A 22,183-nucleotide genomic window follows, 5' to 3' on the forward strand; every position below is an offset into this window, starting at 1 on the left:
CCTTACTTTCGATAATGGAGACGTACTGACATTAAGTCAAGACGACATACTTTTACTGGGTTGAAAAAAATATTTAAGGCCAGTTTAAGATACTTTGAATGGTTGTCTTTCAGTGGACATAAGCATTATTCCGGCGCTTAAGTCATCCTGGTGATTTTGACTCCTGTTAAATGTTTACGAAATTACAATAGGGTTGTTATGCAACTAGATTCATGTTTAGTTCTGAAACAAATGGAAATAAAGCTAAGTACTACCTGGCTGATCTAGGTATTGGACTGTCGCTGGATTTTATGCTTCAGTTTTGTAGCGATGGCTTCTAAGATAAAAGCAGTACCGACAAAGTCATCGAGGGCATCAGAGAGAGCACCTCGGCTTTGAACACAGCTTTTCAAGTATTTTACGGTATTTTATAAAGGAAAACGGAAAAAAGCCTCCCTTGTATGCGAGAGAGACGAAGGAGCAAAATTTTAAATTCTTCAGTTGTAGTAAATTCAGAGAAAAAAATTATATCATATGTTTTAATTAGTTTTAAGCGTTGTCGGGTGAGATGACGTCTTCTCATTCGCATAAACCTGCGGCATACCTAATGAAATTTGCACTGACTGTGACAATTTTTATTCAGAAATTGCTGGTTAAATGCTCAATGCTAGGTTTGGGCGCAGACGGTATGCTACCGTCTGACATTATTTGTGATACCGGCGTTTAATATTACACGGCTTGTAAATAAGCTGATTTGTCCCACACACTTTGTGAACTGCTCCCTCGTACACGTAACTAAATCATTGTAAGTGATCTCAAATCTTATGTCTTATGCAGTGGTTCTGTGGTATCATATATCACTTCAGGGAGTGAATTAGTAAAGGCTATACCACAGCTTAGGTCACTGAAATCTGATAGCACCGTGTTTGATTGGATAAAATTCTCAAGATGGCTGCCTTGATTCACACCAGTCATTTGTGCCGTATTGTCATTTTTTTCTCCGTGTTATTTGGTGAAATTTGATTAAAATAATAAAATATGATACTTTTTAGAAAGCTTGAGTATCCTGCTTTCGATTGAAGTATGCTTTATGTCTTTTAACAGCTGGGCAAGATCTTGTTCCACAACAAACATTTACAGTTACGACAAGCGCATACGTCGTGATTTTAACTGGATAACGATTTCAGTGTCCTTACATAAGGAACGTGTCCTCCTCTCTCACTATCTGTCAATAAACATGTGCCCATAGCAACGTCACCAAAACCTTGCATCGATCTACCAATCAATAAACAGGTGGTCACTGACGTCATCAAGAGCTGCCATCATGCAATCACACAAACAATGTATATTTCTGCTGGTGTGTTTTTGTGTTTTGGCTGGGGGGTTTGACTTGGCTTTCAACATTGTTTGGATCATACGACGATGGTGTCACCTAGTAGCCGTATAGACCGCTTGTAGGCATGCTGCCTCACCAGGACACGGTGCCAAAAACACCAGACATGACACCCAATCATTCGCAGCATAAAGACAACTATTTGGCCAGTGGCTGACCTGTCTTTCTATGCTGAGCACAGGTTGTCAAGTCCCAGGCATGAACCCAGGTATGCCAGTTCTGGACCCAGTTTCACAAACATGTCGTACATGTACGATAATAGCACATATAGGACAATGGTACGGTAATAGTGACGTACAAAATATCGTACGAAAAAATCGAAGATAAAAAAATTGTCCTACGACGCTTTGTAAAGCTCGACCCTGGTAATTTGATGTAGCATGTAACACAACAACACTCCTTGTAACAGGTAACACAACAACACTCCATGTAGCAGGTAGTACAACAACGCTCCAGGTAACATGTAATACAACAACACACCATGTAACATGTAACACAACAAAAACCCCATGGAACATGTAACACAACACTCCATGTGACAGGTAGCCTAACAACACTTCATGCAACATGTAAAACAACAACGCACCATGTAACAGGTAGTCCAACAACACTCCTTGTAACATGTAAAACAACAACATTCCATGTAACATGTAACACAACAACGCTCCATGTAACAAGTAGAGCCATAACACCCCATGTAACATGTAACATAACACTCCATGTAACAGGTAGCCCAACAATACTCCATATACCATGTAAAAGAACAACACACCATGTAACAGGTAGCGCAACAACACTCCATGTAACATGTAGCACAACAACACTCCATGTAACATGTAACACAACAACATTCCATGTAACATGTAACACAACAAAACTCCACGAAGCAGATGCCACAACAACACTCCATGTAACCGTGGCCGACGGGGTAAGCACACCAAAGTGCTGCCGCCACTATAGTATCATGCCGAAGACACCATACATGACACCCCACCCAATCACATTATACCCAGTTCTGTTTCCTTGCTCTAGCCTTTCAGTGCTGAGCGTCAAGCGAGGCAGCAACAAGTACCAATTTTAAAGTCTTTGGTGTGACCAGACTCGGATTTGACCCCGCTTAAGTAATCGAGAGCATGTTCTTTAGTTTAGTTTCTCAAGATTAGGGAATCTCCGTATCGCAATCATTTCCATGTTATATGATCTAGATGACTCAGCTTATCGTCTACAACACGTACAACTCTGAGCGAAGTTTTAATTGCAAGCCTCAAAATCAGTTTAATCAATCATGCCAGTCAGGCAAGTGATCGATTTAACGACCGACGTAATATACCTATTTACCTCATAAGTATTCGGAAGTCAGATGGATTTTATCTCCAGTTTACCTGTCCAATATTAAAGTGCAGCGCATATGTGCGCTCAGCTATTTACTTAGCCATTAGTAACACCTGTTTACTCAGTCGCTAAAGTTGTTGACCTTTTCCGAGTTGTTAGACGTAAGTGGGGTCGTGGATATTTATGCTTGTCTGGAGTCTCCCGCGGTGCCTGAGGGAGGTGCCGTACACGTAGAAGAGGGTTACTGTGGGGTAGTCTGATTAAAACTCAGTTCTTAAAATAACAAAATCACAGTATATCAAACCTGGTTTGTGTTTTGCTTTATATGTGAAGAGACCTTTGACCCCGACACTAATTAATTTAACATAACAAACATATTCAGTTTCAAATGTCATCTTTACAACCGCACATTGTAACGTTTATATGCGTGTGACAAAGTGGCCAGTACGAATTTGCCCTCATTATTTACCAGAATTCTGCCAGGTTTTTGCTATATTTGTGCCATTGTCAGTGGGATTATTTTACAGTTGTACTGAGACTAATGATCGGTTTGAGATGTTAAACTGGAATGTAGCCAATAGATCACCTTTAGGGTGGGATCAACACCAGATCGGTCAAAAAATAGTGTTCACAATCACTGTATGTAGCTAGCCCGGTTCTGCAGACACAGTTTTCACGACCATTGTAGTGTTTCACAAATAACATCGCGGGTTCTGATCCTTCTCTCGTTAACATTTTGTCTTTAGTTGTGGGAAGTTTTCATGGAGCGCTTGACGTTGTGTAGAAATGACACACGCGTTGTGAGTTCTTCGTTTCCTACACTGGATTACCGTTATTTAATGATAAACGGTACACACACATTACAGGAATGGCAACTCTTGCGTACTGCATGATACGTGCCAAGATTCCGGGTTTGTCTCATTCCCAAGAAAAACTGTAATCAGTAAGGAAACAGGAGGTATGTGTTCAGTCCCGGCCTTGGACAGAGAATTTGTACTTTACTCGGCTGTCATTTTTTCAGGGTCTTATACCAATAAGCCGGTGACAACGCTCGCTTGCCGGTGTGCATAGTATAAAACGTTCGTGGAAGATTATTATGGGTACGTCCAACAACGGAAAGTGCGTCAACTACTTGTCAACGGTCGTATATGTGGAAATTTGTTTGAGGATGATAAATGAAGTAAGAATGACAATAACTGAATATAGAAGTAGATTTACTAACTTAAAAAATGAATTACCAAACTAATATCAGTTTCACGCGACGGCGATTCGGGTGCCTTGGTCCAATGAAGGATTAACAAGATAGACGGAAAGATGTGCACAGACTTTTTGTTAGGTACAAAGCCCTTGTAGACAGAACTACCAAATGATGGATTCGAACTGGTTTTGTCTGCATGGGGATATGCAAGATGAAGTTGTGTGTGTGGGCTCGAAGGGTCGGCTTTTTGCGTAAACTGATGTTTTAAACTTATCTTTTTTCGGGTACGTCATAATTTCCATACAAGCCAAAACAAAGTCTTTTTAACATGCCATGGCGCACTCTTATGCAGTTTTAATCAGCCTGTATCCGTTACATGCGCAGTGGACCTTTGCCCGGCTTGACTCTGACCGGACAACCTATGCACGGACACGTGGTAGTTATCGTGACGAGTCAACTATAGCCCTATATAACCATGTCAGGGAATAATATAGAATACCCATATAGAATATAGAGAACAGCATAAAACATAAGAGCTTTTGCTGTCTTTATTAACCAATACGGATTGGTGACAACAAAGATCTCAGGCTGATGACCTACTACATTTGGATAGTCGGTAGTAGTTAATTAAGCTATAGAACTCAGGTTTAAGCTGTGAACAAATAGCGAATCTGGGCTTCCACATATCTGAACTATGCTCATTAACGGGATAAATCTGTTCACAAATTAACTTATATTTAGTTACAAGTTAGGCATTTATAGTCTGTCTGCTTGAAAATTCCATGTTGTGTACAACGGACGGTTACTCTCATTATTAAACCTGTTCAACATAACTTTAGTGCACAGAAGTGGGTTCGAAACTCCTTTACAAAGTCTCCACCAATACAGTGAATGTCAGATTGGCTTGCACGAGAGAAGTACTAATATTTATGCAGGCTATACTTGTACAGCTGTATGCCTAAATGTGCGCATGTGTCCAGCAATCAGCGTAGATTTACAAAATCATCGAAAACATGTACTCTGCAGTTTTCACCTCAATACGTAAAATTTAAATGTATCTTCTGTTCTTGAATCGCCGTGACCTGTTTTGCTACTGATATATTTTCCCTCATCTTCTCTTGAACGTTGTTAAAACATAACCTTGTGTATCCTGATATGTGTATTCGTAACGTGACAGCTACTGATATGTGTACTCGTAATGTGACAACTTCTGCTGATATGTGGAGTCATAATTACGTAACTACTGCTGATATGCATAGTCGTAACGTGACAACTACTGATATGCATAGTCGTAACGTGACAACTACTGATATGTATAGTCGTGATGTGATTTCTGCTTTTATGTTAATGCTCAAGGTAAAAAGTAACTATTAAATTCAAATTCGGGTATGTATTATCGAGATAGCCTTAAGGCACAAAGCGAGATACCTCTACAGAGTAAGCACGTATAGTTTGGTATGATCTATGATAATGCATTACTCATTTCCTGTGACCAATGAAAGAGTTATTCGGTCACTTGTTTTTTTATACCATGCTTTCTGTAAGTATAACAAGATTCTCAAGTGTAAGTGTAACCAATTTCTCAAGTGTAAGTATATCCAGTTTCTCAAGTGTAAGTATAACAAGTTTCTCAAGTGTAAATATAGCCAGTTTCTCAAGTGTAAGTATAACCAGTTTATTAAGTGTAAGTATAACAAGTTTCTCAAGTGTAAGTATAACCAGTTTCCCTAGTGTAAGTATAACCAGTTTCTCAAGTGTAAGTATAACCAGTTTATTAAGTGTAAATGTAACCAGTTTCTCAAGTGTAGGTAATAACCAGTTTCTAAAGTAGAATCAAAGTTCATTTGTTGATATATCTAATAACAAATTCATTTAGCAATGAAACAAACAGGCAGTTAATTCATTAATTAAGTAGACAAAGGAATTGTCAATGAATGAATTAGTGATACACAAAAAAACAAGCCAGTCGTTCATTTAATCTATTCAATCAGCCAGTATTACCCGATCTTCTATAATCGATTACTATCAACTGATTTAATCACTGGCCTTGGAGAATATAACCTATTTTATTAGATCAGTCGAATAACTCAGTGACTTTTGTATTTTGAACATTCTTCAAGAATGTGCATCTTCATTTTTCTAAACCCAAGTATTAATTCCAGTTCGCAAATTCAAGCATTGTATTGAGTCAGGCTGAAAACTGAACTAATAAAAAGATTAAATCAATCGTCTGCGTAGAAAGCCAGTCCAAACGAGGATTAAACGGGTCGCGGATTATCGGATTAAATCCCTACTCCTGACAACCCGAGCTAAACTGTACAGAGCTAAAGCGTTGCGCGTACAGGGCTATAGACATTTGTAACGTACTCTACACTGTTCGTCTTAAAGGTTTAAATAGGGTTTGCTTTGACGGGGGTTTTATTAGGCCTTAGTTGTACTGACATTTAATTGGTCCTTGGCTTATCTCTGAAGCAGGTTACTTTTTTGTGTTCGGGCTTCGCATAGTTAATCTAAAGCCCTTATCTATGCTACAGACATCCTACTGGGTCGATCTACACAGCTGACCTGTACATACATATACATATAGCTGTAAACCTGCGTACAGGACCCGACCTACATGTAGACAGCTCGGTGAAAACGGGTGACATTTCGAACGGGCTCAAAGGAAGCTTACACGTCTGTGGGACAGTCCCGCACTTATGTCGGGGTTGTAGTGAGGCAGTGGATCGTGGCTCAAATAGAAGTATATTACTTTGGAACGCCGGACACAAGAAAGTCTGGTAAGTTTCTTTTAAAGTGATATACCTCGCCGATTTCAAAAACTGTCTGGATTCGTAAAGCCTTTGTTGTTCGCCAGTTGAAAGACATAATACACCAGGCCTATCTAGATAAAGCTTCGCCGATCACGCATTTGTATTCATGTATGTATATATATATATATATAGGGCTATATTTGTGTTCAGAGTTGTATGTATTGAATTAGCGAAATCATATGTAATTACATCAGCATTTAATTTGTATTTCTGTCGGGCCATCGAAAGAGAAGTTTCTATTTACTCCACTCGTTTGTTTACTCATCGGCTGTTGATTTGGCGAGACAATGGCGTTGTTTGTTTTTTTCTTATAGCTACGTCTGTTTGTCGCTTTGATGACACACAGTGTATTGCGTGTACGAATGAATAAGCCTTTGTTATGCAAGAAATATACATTTTTATGTGATTAATCTCCACGGCACTGGACGCTTGAGTGATTGATAAGGTGCAGGCGAGCGGTTCTAATCTAGCCCTTGCAAGCCCCGTTGCAGCATGAAGTCAAAGGGCGATGATATACTCCGGGACGGTTCACACAAGTGACAGAATTCCTGAACACAGTGTTCGGATAATTGTGAATGAAAAGACATATAATTACCGGCTGAAACATTAGCTATAGTCTAATTGTGATTTGCTAATGAATATTCCAAATTTTTTTTAAACTTGATGAATCCTTTACACTCAATAAATCGCCTGCGCAGGCAACAGACAAAACTGTTCATATTCAGAAAATACTAAACCATATTTAACTTAAATGTTCATGTTCAAAAATCGGATATCGCCATTAATATATAATGTTTAGGGATATATCGCGATTTGTCACCGAGAGTGTGAAATCTTTTAACTTTACTCGTAAAAGCTGTAATGGGAGAAACGAATATTTACTTACGAAATTAGTGCTCATAAATCGTAAATGCAGTTTTAAATGTCAGTTCTGCTTCCTTTTTTTCCCCATTACCTGTAATGCTTCACCATAAGGTATTAAAGCTTTTGAAAAATCCACAACTGTAGCCTAGTTCGATTGAAGTAAACGTTGAAGTCTCTTTTCAGCAGTTTCTGATATTTACGTGTGTCATCCGAAATTGCTAAAACAGACCTCTACATTCACTTTTGTTGAACTAAGCTCTAACCCAGGTGTTTGTAGTCGTGTTATAAATGGTGTAAGTATCACGTATGTGTTCATATATTATGTAACCACTCCACGGACAGATCCTTCACATTTTCTAAATCTAAGTGCACTGGGCACTTCAGGGACTGTTCATCGGTGCTTTACTTCAGTGTTCACATTCCAGGTTAATTTTTCACGTTCTGAACAGTCAGATTGTCTCCCACCCATTCCAAGTCAGATTGGTCCCTATATCAATTATAAGCTGACATATACGCAAATCGGACTTTAATTTGGAAAAGGTTTAATCGGTTGAATTACGCTTTCTGTTGAATGGCCTTACTTTCTGTTGAATGTCATCACTTTCTGTTGAATGTCATTACTTTCTGTGGAATGGCATCACTTTCTGTTGAATGTCATTACTTTCTGTTGAATGTCATTACTTTCTGTTAAATGTCATTACTTTCTGTGAATGTCATCACTTTCTGTGGAGTGGCATCACTTTCTGTGGAATGGCATCACTTTCTGTTGAATGTCATTGCTTTCTGTTGAATACCATCACTGTCTTTTAAGGCTGTGTAAACTTTCCTTTAAAAGCTTGCCCTTCAGGAAACAGCATAATGCCTAAAACAAAGTGGACGTGGAGAATTTCAACAGACAACAAAAGCCTTCATAAAGTGTTGCGAAGTGTTTTGAGTTCGACGCATTGTGTACGGAGACACCTCTGTGGCACAACCAAAATGTCCACAGACATACGAAACTTTACACACCTCTGTATTACCACACAGGCCGTGTCTGAACTGAACCAATCATGGTTTCTCACATGATTAGTTTTCACACGAATATCCGAGCCCACGTCACACCAAGGGATAGGGTGGCCAAACTACAGGTACCTTAAATACTGCAATTCATGTTTTTCTTCGAGTATATAAATAGTATACCTCATAAGGACTACTATATTTATCAAATCATGGATTTATTATTGTAAAAAAAATGTAAAATGTACCATTTTTTGATACGCAGAGAGTTTCATGACCAAAGTTGTGTGGTATACTGTCATTCCATTCAAAGTTAGGACAACTGTTTTTGTCGGGTCGGGACAGTTGTTAAATGTTTACGGTGATGGCTGGCATTGTGACATAATGATATAAAGGGCTACCTGACCGGAGGTCTATGGCAACTTCAGTATGGCTTGTTTGTCGAGGGGATTTAATAAGCTGCACAGCGCCTCCAGATACAGTATTGATTACTTATCGGGTTCCTTTACTCAATCTTATATGAGGTAATATAAGTAAGACCTATATTACCGTGGATTTAAATCTAACCGAACCCTCTATACAGCCAGAAAAGAACCTATATAGCCGTGCATTTTGACCAGACGAACAGATGTGGCTTATAATCAGCCTTTATACGCTAAAAACAGCTTCAACCTTCCCTACATATTTAACTCCGTGGAAAAAAAGATTTGCCCTTGTAAAACTCACTTTAATGCAGTAATATACATTCTTTGCTTCTACCTTGATATCTTGATATACTCATTTGCCTTGAATCAGCCGATAATGTAGCTCGAGTGTAATTTTAATTACAGCACTGCCCACTGCGATGTTTTACCTTTAAGGTATACTCTATATATATTTTTACACCTAGCTGAGAATGATGACTTGTGAGAATGATGACATATGATAATGATAGCTATGAGAATGATGACTTGTGAGAATGATGACTTGTGAGAATGATGATTTGTGAGAATGATGACTTGTGAGAATGTGAGAATGATGACTTGTGAGAATGATGATTTGTGAGAATGATGATTTGTGAGAATGATGACTTGTGAGAATGATGACTTGTGAGAATGTTGATTTATTCTCTCGAGTAGAGGCCATGATGACGTGAGTATGTTTGAATCGTTTCAGTCACCACAGATATGCAACAAGTGTGAGTTACAAAACTATAGATTTAATTTCCTACGCTGAAACAACTTTAGCTAGAGACCAATGTACTGTAGATACTGTTTTCGGCGAGACTGAAACTCAGGACTGCCATTGCTGTTGAGATGATGTGGGATTTGATATCACTATTTATCTATTACCTGCATAGTGGCAGATGCTTTCAAAACTTTGTCTGAAATACTGTCGTTAATTATTTATTCATTCATTCATTTGCTTACCCCATTTATTGTTTATATCTGTCTTACATACAGAGTTAATATAGCACAAGGATAAAACATCAAACATCACGAGAAAGTTTTGAAGTGGGCTTGTCTTAAACTCAGAACAGGATATGGTATACATGTAGGTGTATTCCAGCGAAGATCCTTTTGCAGTCTTACTCAATTTTATTAATTTTATAATTTTTTTTATAATTTTTGTTAAATCTGTCATTAAAAGGCAAAGAGAACGCTAAATTGTACTCTATGTAGTATATATCAGATGAAAGGTCATTAAACACTGTCCAAGATAGTAGTTCGATATATTTTTTCCAGTTTTTCCTACCAAGTAAAATGATTTTAAAACATTAGATTTTATGGTGGTCTTTAGTGACCCAGAAGGTATTGATGAAATCACATTTATATTTTGTGATTGAAATAGTTCGTTTCAAGATCCCTTCGGCAAATACATCCGTAAGGATCAAATCTAGAAGTCCATGTATTTTCAGCGACAAAAGCCTGGCCGGACATCACTGGTCAGAACAGACCACTATAGAATCCAGAGTTTCACGTGCGTTTTCTTACTGGGTTGAAAAAAATTTGAAAAAAAAAAATTATTCCCACCATTTTCGTGAACAGTGTTCGGTGGTCTTTCAGCTGACATATACCTAACATTAGTGTTTTCGTTGCCTTTAAAGACGATACAGTTTGCAGCATAACAAGTGAGAAAAACTGTCTGATCCTGAGTGTTATATGTATGTACTGGGTGCATGCATAGTGAGTACACATGTACAGGCTCTATATACTGTATAACGCTGCTCCCATTTAAAGTCAGAAAACTAAATACCAGGCCACAGATGGGACGAAGATAATGTCCTGCAATTGTGGAAAATTGCTATAACGGTTGCTGAAACACTGCTTACCTAAAGCTGTATACTCAAATTATGACCAATGAAAAGTAGGCGTAGGACTGGTTTAATACAGTCGACCAAAAATGAAGCACCTGGGGTTTTTTTCCCCCCATCTATAGTGCTCTATATGATAAAGATATAAAACCGATGTCGGCATATCAATAATTGCCAATAATACACAGTGTCGTTAGTTAAAAACAAGGGCATGTTTCTTCATACTGCAAGCCAACTACAAAATGAAGAAATTTAAGGTTGCTAATCAGATGTGATTCAATTCTGTGTTTTAACACGACCAGTGCATGAAATGAGCCGGCAAATACTCTGAATTCAGAACTGTTTAATGTTTTCTTCGGTCAGCGTTTGTGCTCTGTATTTACCTCACGGAAGATTATTCCTGATATAGTGGAGCATCTTTCTATTCTTTTCTTACAACAATTGGATCAGGTTTATACGCCTTTTGACGCCTTTTGTCCGTATAAAAGGAAATGAACCAATATCACACTGCTTATTTAATACACTGACAACCGAGACACGCAGGGATGAAGTCTACGACAGTCGTACACAGTCGTACACATCAGGATATACCTAGCATATAGACCAGGATTTACCTATCATGTGCACTTTGAATTACCTATATTTTTCACCAGTGTTAGCTTTACGATTGCAGTTGCTGAACCTTCGAGTCCGGGTTTAAGAAATGTATGCATGTTCAACGATGCACAGTGTTTCTTAGACGTGTCAACATCAAACCGGATTTTCTTGAGTGCATGAAGCTTTAAAATGCATTGCAGTTTTCAATTTTTGATCAATTAACCACAGTGAATATGTGCGTTGTTATTTGTCACTCTTGTGTCCGTGAAATTTTCTGCGGTGAAACGATTTTTTTTTCCACAGTTGACTCATCCTCCATTGCTCTCCAGCCACACGTGGGAAGGTCTTCCAGCAACCTTCTTCTTAAAATAATTTATAGTAAAATACGAAAACCCAAATTCGAAGTTGACCCGCAATCCCTCGTGACTGTTTAGGAGAATCCAACAAATCCGTTATGTAAATGTCGCCCGTTTTAGAAAATAACTCTTAGCAACTTTATAAGCAAATGTCTCCATGCCCTTCGATTGTCTTGTGCATTAATGGACCAATACACGTCAACTAAGTGCGAAGGGTCTTTTGGGAAATACCAAACGTCTGAAGAGCACATGAACCTGTCTGGTGGTCAGTTCTTTGGTGGAACACACATTGCCGTCCAGTGTGGAAAGTAACAGGAGTCTTGTATTGACCTCCACATGACAAACATAGTCATACACTTTTACCAAGTGCGACTGTCCTTGAAGAATCACATAGGCCAGAAAAATAAAATAGAACATTCCTTACATTAGACAGAAAACTTGGCAGGATGCAACAGCCAGGAAATAGACCGTGACGACATCGTCTCACTTCAGTGATTTTTCGTTTCAGACAACACTTCTATTTTCGTCAGATTCATATTCCAATGACTGCATACATGTAGCTTTAGGTTGAGATGCGCAGGCGCACTCATACAGTTAAAACTGAAGGATAAAAAAGACGTATTGCCCGGAGCGGTTTCTCTCTGAAGGATTTGCCGATGACAGTGTGCTGATGTATATGTAGGCCTACCTCTATTGTGAGGTTGGGATACCAGGGAAATATGTGTTTAATCTCTTAGAACTGATGTGAGGTGAACTTGAGGTCAACTCATGCATCTTATCAAGGTCTTTGGTATTTTCATTTCCAGCTTCTTTTTTTTCTTTTTGTACAATCCGTCCCCTCGAGTTCTAACGAACAGAATGACACTGTTTTAGGCTGAGTAATTTATTTATATGATTTGTGTTTTTCACCGCACTCAAGGATTTTTCACTTAAACATGCACTACGGCAGCCAACATAATGGTGGGAAGAGGGCAGAGCCCCAGGGAAACCCACGACCACATGCAGGTTGCTGGCAAACCATCTTTTTTTAAGGCGGATAAATGTGTGTTTTAATGATATCTATGTCTATATTTAGTAATTTCTGAATCATTACTGGTCACCTGATGACTTCACTTATCAAAAGTTCACCATTAGCTGTTTAAAATAGAATTCAGTCAACTTTGTAATCCTCTTTTGTGATAAGTGAATACAGAATGCACCGTGTACAAATTGAGCTGCTGTCCACAGTTTGTAATCCATACACGCAATCATCCGCGATTAAAGGATGTAAACATGCAGTTCAGCAAGTGCACACATCCTTCGTTGTGGTTTCCGATGTCAAATCAACGGCCGGAAACATCCTAAGATGCCTCACTCCGTTCTGTAACCGATTAAATTCCGGAACACTTTATAATTACACGGAGCTGTAAGCGTCAGAATAATAATGAATGCGTTTTTTGTTAATAAAATTAAAGTCAGATGTGGCTAGATAAGATCGTCGTGTGTTAAGCTATTGTAGTCTGCGTGTGGCATAATTCAGCGACCAAAGCGTAAGTTCGAAACCGATCATGGGCAATTTTGTGTTTTCCTGTGACGTTTAGTTTTATGAAAATCGGTAAGTTAGTCTGCAAGATAACGTATTCTGTTCGCTCCGATTACGAACACGCGCTCTCTAAACATGATATATTACGGCTCATTGACTTTCATGAGCGACATCAAATAAATCCCATGTATACGTGCAGTGTGTCACTGATTTCCATATATCAAAGTGAATTACTTGTGGTGTCACGTGATCAATCATTCTGATGGTATCTGCAGCGTGGCCAGGATAGCAATGATCTGTGCATAAAAAAAACAAAACCCTCCAAAAATATATACATGTATATATATATATATATATATATATATATATATATATATATATATATATATATATATATATATATATATATATATATATTATAGATAGATAGATAGATAGGTACAAACAAGCACCTTTGAAATATTCAGTTATAGAGGTCGCAGGACCCTCTTTTGCAGAGTGGTATTGACTGCGGTATTCCACATCAGTGTAAGCTTACACCGATGGGATCGCAAGTAAAAGGACAATAAAATCATCCCATTGTTGAGCTATAAAGCAGTGTTACACGCAAGTTTCAACAAAAGTGACAACAAATGACATAAATGCCGTCACGAAACTTGGTTAAAAACTTTCCTGCATGTATAACAACTACTTTTTCAGGATAACTCGGTTGATCCATCCGCTTTTAATTTTATTTACTCCACTTGAGCAGACAGTACGTCCATTGTTGATTCGAAAATGCCCAAATATCTACTGCTACATATGTAGTTGCCATGGTGAATTGCCGTCGTGCATAACTGACTTCTTTCCATAAGATCATAAACATATGTAAAGGATTTAACATGTATCACTGATGTGTGTGCTCACGAGACCATTTTGGGAAAACAGAATGCATTAAAAGAAATAGTTCAACATTAAATTTTTGACAACGCTTCTCGGCAGTCACTTCTTCAAAGGAATGTAAAATACTCGATTGCTCGCAGTGAACTATAAGGCCTATGAACTCAAGCACGTCGCGTTTAGCACAATTCACCAACAACGTTCTCCATGCCCCATTCTCTCCAACGAAACCCGGATTCACACATGCGCCATGTCGGTGCATGCAGATGTGTTACGTGCAGACTACCTGAGTCACAAAGGTGGGGACGACTAGGACGAAATGTGCACCTATAATGCACTGACGAGTGACACCTGCATAAACCACATGATCGTACAGCATGACATGTGTACCCGGATGTACTGTGTATGATTATTTGTACCTTTTATCCGATTTTTTTAAGACAAGCTTATCACTATTTGTGCATTTTGCATAGAAGGTGTGGATTTTATACCAAGTTTAAGAGATATTCACTTTTGAACAGGTGAAAAGGTAGTTGACTGGGAACTGCACGTTCTAGCATGGGTGGTTGATTATGATGTATATATCAATATTATACAGATATACCGTCCTTTCTTCATGTTTACCCAGTAACATGGTAGCCTACTTACCGCCATTTGTTCGCCTTTCATGTTACTGATATGTAAATCTGTTCATCCATTCTTACATTTACATATCCTTACATTTACATAAATGCCAGCTTATTCGTATATTTACATTCTGTGAAATGTTAAAGCCTACACAATAGCTTAAGATTATTTTACTTGATTGGTGTTTTACGCCGTACTCAAGAATATTTCACTTATACGACAGCGGCCAGCATTATGGTGGGCAATAGCTTAAGAAAAGCCCTCTCCCAAAAGTGTTCATTCAATACAAGTGCATGACTTGGCAACTTAGCCAGTAATTATATTCGGCATAGAATATTATAATAGAAATCTGTTCTTATTACAAGTAAGCGTCACTTTGTGATTCTGACTTCATCGTTTGTGATCTTCATGACTTCCTGTCACATTACGCAAGTGTAGTAGGCCACTGGCAACAAAGTCGTCCACTATTTCCTAATTGGTCGATACATCCACTGAATGCAGTATGTATTTGTATACTAAATACGTCACATGATGTATCCTGACAGACGATTTTGTGAGAAAGATGTGTGGTTAATGCTATTAAATGCCTTATACCCCATGACAGTATGGTAGATATATGAATCTATGAAAAATACACCTATGCCGGATTCGAACCCTTCACTAAAAAAAATTAATTTGTTAATTTTAACAGAAAATCCATTGTTTGAGTTATATATTTAATACTGCGTTATACTCAACAGAATTTTAGCTAGCCTGTTAGAATTTTTATGTTAAATAAATTGAATTGAATTAACAGAATGATCTGCTGCAATAGCAGAATACATTCTACTGTCCCTCAGACAACAGACTTTCTATAGGTTCACATGTTTGTGCCAACCTATGCGCTTAGTAGGTGTATGTTATATTACATAGAGTTGATATTTTGTGGACTTCATCACCATATTCCTATCATTATAACATGCCTTCAGATTTATATACAGTCTCAAGTGGCTGACATTTGCTATGTATGCGCTGTGCCCTATGGTACTTATTTACACTGGGCGGCCTACTTATCGCCCATAGATATATACAGGGTCTTACATGTACAGAGAGAAAGGACAGATCTGTAACAGGGACAAAAGTGCAACAGAGATTAAACCTTGGTGTGCATTGTACAATGATCTTGCTGGTTGTCTGTTTGTCTGGCTGACTTGCTGGCTGTCTGTCCGTCTGGCTTATTGACTGTCAGTCTTGTTGGTTGGCTGACTGTCCGTCTGTCTGGCTAACTGACTGTCCGTCTCTGACGTACTCTATAAACATGCATACCATGCATAATACATATTTCCCGATCTCATAGTCTGAGATTTTATTTGTCTCTGGTTGAACCGTGTTACGTATAAAAAAAAACATCCCCTTTCATTTCAAACTGGTTTGCGCTGTTGAATAGGGCTAAATTTAGTTACTGTAGGTATAGTTACAGATCTCTGTATGTACATGCATATATACGTTTATGTATAAACGACAGTCTAACCACAGAAATTCGCATTTCAGAGTGAATACATGATCTTCTATACATTAATACACCAAACTAAACGTTGTTTTTGTTTTTTTTTTTTCTGTACGGGCAAACCATCACATTTACTGTATGCATGATGAGTCACTTGTTCTAACTCGCCCAAGCGTATCTCAAAATGATTAGTTGATGATATCCTTCATTTAATAAGGACCATTAGAATGTTATCTATGTAAGTGAATCTTCAGGGTATATATTTATCTGCATGGTCCCTCTAAGGAAGTGCTTAGAGTTATAAACCATGTAGACATGAAGCGTACAGTATACACGGTATACGCATATAAATGAGGGAAGGGCCGTCACTGGCCAAGTGAGTTATAAAGTGCTTTACACCACATAACTTTTGTCCATAGTAAGGCGCATGTGTGAATCCGGGTTTCGTTGTCACTAGCTCGGCCGCTTTTGTACAACGAAAAGATGCCAACGAAAGCCATGTTACATCGCTAGGAAAAGGTTGTTCATTAAAAGATCTATATCTGCTCAATGGATTATCATTTTTTTCTATGTAAATCTTTGTAATTTTCTTAGATAGTTTGGAGAAATTCCCGACCAGGTATATAACAACATTATATGTATTTATTTATTTATCTGACTGCTGTTTTACGCCGTTCTCAAGAATAGTTCACTTACGCGGCCAGCATTATAGTGGGAGGAAACCAGGCAAACCAATAGATTGTAATACTGTAATAGACTCCTCGTACGGTAGCCTGTTGTTACACTTTTCTGGTGTAGTCAGACTGGTTTGCCGTGGTATGTTAGTTTGTGTCAGTTAAATGTAAAAAATTACCAACGTATGGGAATGTCTCGTGTATCGTAGTTACATACGTGTATTGATGTAAAGCCTTTACAGGCCTATCCAGGTGGATTGAAGGGTAACACCATAACTGGCTCATGACGTCCTTAGGTACATGTGCTCAAATCGTGAAATACAGAAGGATGTCATGTGGCTTTTATATATATACAAGTACCTCTATAAGGATTAGCACACAAAAGTATTAAATGTTGACGCTCAACATAAAGCCAAAAAAAATAAATAAATAAAAATAAATTTTTTTCGCATTACACATCTAATACTGTAATTTTCGTTCTAGGTCTTCGAGAGAAACCGCGTGTAAAGGTATATACTGTGTTAAAATACATACTACAGTGGGCGGTTTAATTACATACAAACTGAAACTGATACAGTATATATAAAATAACTGTTTGGCTCTCTAGAGTTCTCTCCCTTCGGTGTGGTTTACGTTTACTGTACCTATATATATATATATATATATATATATATATATATATATATATATATATAGAAATTGTTCCTATTTGGAGTGCAAAAATCAGTTATTTCAAATTAACAAATTGATTATAGTCATGATGGTGTGAGCCATGTTCACTGAAAGCACGACATATGTACAGTAGACTTATGTACATTTGGACAAACTTTTCAACACAACGAGCATGAATCAGTGATATATGGAGACATACACTACAGGCTGGCTGACGTTGCATCAGAATGTTTAGCCCTGGCCTATACAGACATGCAGCATTTAAGCCTATTTACTTCTGCTTTATTTACGCAGTCTGCGTCGATCAAACCGACAGAAGTCTAAACGGTACAGGGTCTGGATTTGGGGGGAAGCAAAACAAACATTGTGTTTACAACCCTTTAGTTTTGCCGTGCCTCAGAAGGCCTTGACGACATGCTCCTTTGTATAAATGTACACCCGTGCTTCTAAAGGCTGTTCCGATCTTTGACATAACTTTTGTAGCATGTACAGTGCAATGCCTTCGGAAGAGGCGTTATGCACTGGAATGTACGAGTCGAGTTCGAATCCCTCGATCTTGCGGTCATCGATTTTGTTTTTTTGACGAAGTTCGACTCCGGCATGTGCATGCAACGTGTACTGTTGATTGACCGTTTTATATACAGACCTATACTCTTACTGAGAAGCATGCGCCGGGAATTACTCGGGTATATTTATTAAATATATAAGATAAGCGGTTTGTTTGAATATAATACGGATTCTTGTAGGCCTATCCCTTTGTCATTAGAAGAGATTTTGAAAACTGAAAAAAAAAATAATAATAATAATAATCTTGACTCGACCTCTGTGTTAAACGTTGTTATTTTCCGACCCAAGACCTATAGCGTAAATGAAAACATAACAATGCAGGACACGTGACAAAATATGATGACATGATGTATAACTATCTTTGAAGTGACGATCTGATATAGTGTATTGTTACATCATGGTAACTGATTGAAATATATCTCAACCCTATGGACCACAGTAAAACAACACCGAACACAAAGATAGAGACCAACGTAGCCTACGTGTTGATGTTGACATTTGGGACATATATTTATACACACGAACGCATTTAAGTCAACATCCCCAGACTAAATCATAAGAATGAATAAATAAACTATCAACTATCATTCAGTTGAGTGACTGATAACTATAGCATATATGTGACTTACCACACCAGAAGATCGGCGGTTTGATGCCAGTAAGGGCCTATAGAGGATTATCGAAGGTGTAGGGGCATATGTAGGCGGTCGATTGTCTGTTATACATATAGCTACTTATCACGTAAGTTTCACTTTCCATTTTTGTTCTTTTCTTTTCTTTTTTTTGTAATTATGATTGATGCTATTTTTTCACGAAACGTTATTTCTTTCCTTCATTCAATTCATTAAGCCCCATAATATTAAACTAGACATAAACTTATACCAGTGGGACCTATAGGCCTACTGCATATATGCCTAGGCGCACTTTTCTGAAGTCTTCTCTGTATGAAACCTGACGACAGATACTTAAACCAAACATTGCTGTGTTGACATGTTTAGATGACAAAAGTTTTGAAAAGTAGATTAGGCACTCTGTTTTAACTTTGTTTATCCAAGTACGAACAAGTATGCCAGTGTTTTTCTATGTGAAATTTGGGCTAATTTAAGCCAATCAGCGGGCGGCATTGTGGCGATCTGCTGACCGGCGCACTGGCCGACATAGGTCACGCAATGGAGGACCGGCCACTCTGACAGACGGGAGCATTAAGTTGTCGGGTAGGTAATCCCAAAAGATTTTTCGGCGAAAGTTGGTAATATTTACTTGCAATTGCGTGCAGAAAAAAATGTGTAAGTGCTTGCATGTTTTTGGTGTGTTTACTTGGGGCGATCGTTAGTTTTGGTGACAAACTGTGAGAAGCAGACGATCGGCGATGAATGATTCGCTATATCTTGTTGTCACTTGTTGCACATTGATATTGAACGAAACAGGTGTTCGCCAAATGCTCATTTTATCTCACACCGAGCTTGTTTAAATGGGTCATCCAAACTGTAGTATGCAAGTATGACTTCATGATGTCTTTCGTTCCACCGTTGTGAAAGAATATAGCATATAGATTTACAACCTGGACGTCAAATAAGAGCTTGTCTTATTTTAGTTGACGTGTACAGCTTTGCCAAGCTGTCGGCGCTCACAGTTGTGATATATACTTTATGAACCAACATTAATAATTTGAATTCCTGAAAGCCATTCCTGTGTGTGAGTACGTATGAAGTAATCTTTATTAACAGAACAGTGTTAAATCTACCACCCTGCTCAGATTTAATTAAGAAATGTTTAGATATCACCAATTTTATATACATTAGTATGATTTGCTGAAACATTCTATGTTATATTCCCTTACACAATAAATAATATGCACGAAATGTTGCTGATCAGCTGTTTAGTGTTGTCACCAGTGCACATAATGTGTAAGCCTAGGTCAGTAGCATGAAGCACCATGTGCCAGCAGTAAAAGTACACTACAGCACTGTGACTATTTTAGTACAAATTTTGACCACTCCATGGGTAAGGACCATATGATTAGCCCTCTGTGTATGCTCAGTCATGGCTGAGTGACTGCAGATCATTCCTTGACACACCTGACTGCCTGGTCAGCAATTAGTGACAGGCCGATGGTCCGCCCCTTGATGTCACAGTAGAAGTGTAATCTTACCGTAAATCTTGCAAAAATTTCTGAGAGACTAAAACATACAGGTGAGTCTTTGGAACTTGATATATAGTAAGGGGAAAGCTAATTCTCAGAGGACTGTAGCAGTAGGACTACTCAACCACAGGTAGGTTAACACGATCTCACCGTCTGGCATGGAGAAAGTAGGGGAAAGAAGGAAGGTTGTTAACTCAGTTGACATAAGCATAGGCAATTTAAATACAATATGGCTGAGCGATACCAAATAATATAGTTTTGCTTACATGATGGTAACTTTGTAAAACTATTAAGAAAAAAAAATTGTTCTTTTTTCAGTATTTATACCATTAAAACGATGCAGTGTAACTATTTATTAGAGACTGTACTTCAGTATACTTAACTATGATAGCTGCCAATGAATAATCCTGCTTAATGGGACTTTTGGTATTATATGTATAATGTGAATCGGCATGTCCTTTCGATGCCCTTCTTTCATACAAACACTTTTATTCCTCACCTTGTACCCTTTCTTTTCTGAACTGCATAACAGCATAAGCCTGCTTAGTATTAAACCTAGTCCCTAACGACACAGAACATGTGACACTACTAGGTACAGAAATCTCTGGTCTCCATCTTAGGTACATGTCCCAGAGGCTTTTACCAAATACTGAGATCAAAGATGACCTATGGAACACTTACATAACATCACTCTGTGAATGTAGTCAGGTGACCTCATTGTTAAAATCCTTCAAACTCTTAACAACTAATTATTTAATTGACTAAGTTCTTATCTGGTGTGTCATGTCCTTTGGGAAGTTGAAATGACTTTTTCAAATTTAGTTAAAAATTTTTTGAAATATTTTATATCATTAGATTCATTTAAGAGTTTTTAATTTTAATTTGCAAGATTACAACATTAAAAAAAATGGAATGTGTTGATAAGTCTCTTCATCTTCATTAAGTGTGCATGAAGCATTCTTTGAGTGCATGATCTTTAATACCAGGTGTGTTATACGTAGCATATTCTGTGCCACTCAAAACTGAAACATGACAAATTTTATTTAGTGTTTAAATTTGTTCCTAAAGGTAACACACCAACAAGTTCATTAATGTAACACACCATCAAGTTCATTCATTATGTTTAACTGAGTTTAATAGCTCTTTAATTTATATCTTAAATGTATTTGTTTAGTACTGTATAGTATTTAAAAACCAGTATATAGGTATATATGACCTCAGTTTATGAGTGATCTTCTTGTAGTATCTTCCTGTCCCTACATAGTTATAGCTTGTGGATTTGCAATATTAATTCTAACAGTGTAAAGTAGAACTTTGTTAATTAACAAGCCAACTTATCAATATTAGTGGTGAAATACTTCACACACTCCCACAAGCTTTCTGTATGCCCACAGAGTTCAGGACTGTAAACACATGCTTATCTCTGAACTGTCTGGTAACCAAGACCTAAATTTAGACAATTTTATCATGCCGTTCCTGACTAGCTTATCGTAATATTCCAAAATAGTACTTATCACAAAGCCTGATAGTATAAAGGCAGGATTTGTTTATATGTCTATTTTCAGTTTGGCTGTTATATTCATTTATTTTTGTAGTTTGGTGAACTGCCCATTTCATGGACAAGGAGTTTTGTTTAGTTTTTAAATTTAGACAAAATTAAAATATTTTCAAATGCTAAAATATACTTGGTTTCTATGCATGTATGTTAAAGTTTTTTGTTTTGTTTTTTGAATCAATTTAAGGTTTTTGGGGTAGACAAAAAAGCTCCTATTCCCAGAAGGAATATGTACAG

General features: G+C 37.8%; 1 protein-coding gene across 6 annotated transcripts in view; it reads left to right on the forward strand.

Moving 5' to 3' along the window:
- The window catches only part of LOC135464720 (innexin unc-9-like), a 96,664-nt gene that overhangs the window by 49,115 nt on the left and 25,366 nt on the right, over positions 1 to 22,183 (forward strand). The window contains exon 1 of one of the 6 annotated variants that reach the window (XM_064742234.1): positions 6,536 to 6,682. The exons of 4 other annotated variants lie outside the window; for them this stretch is intronic. The gene's annotated coding sequence lies outside the window, so the exon portion shown is untranslated. Of the gene's footprint in view, positions 1 to 6,535; positions 6,683 to 19,318; positions 19,463 to 22,183 lie in introns of those variants that run through there. One more of the 6 variants, XM_064742235.1, reaches the window with a different exon arrangement.

The sequence above is a fragment of the Liolophura sinensis genome, chromosome 4, assembly GCF_032854445.1.
Source record: "Liolophura sinensis isolate JHLJ2023 chromosome 4, CUHK_Ljap_v2, whole genome shotgun sequence".
Lineage (NCBI taxonomy): Eukaryota > Metazoa > Mollusca > Polyplacophora > Chitonida > Chitonidae > Liolophura > Liolophura sinensis.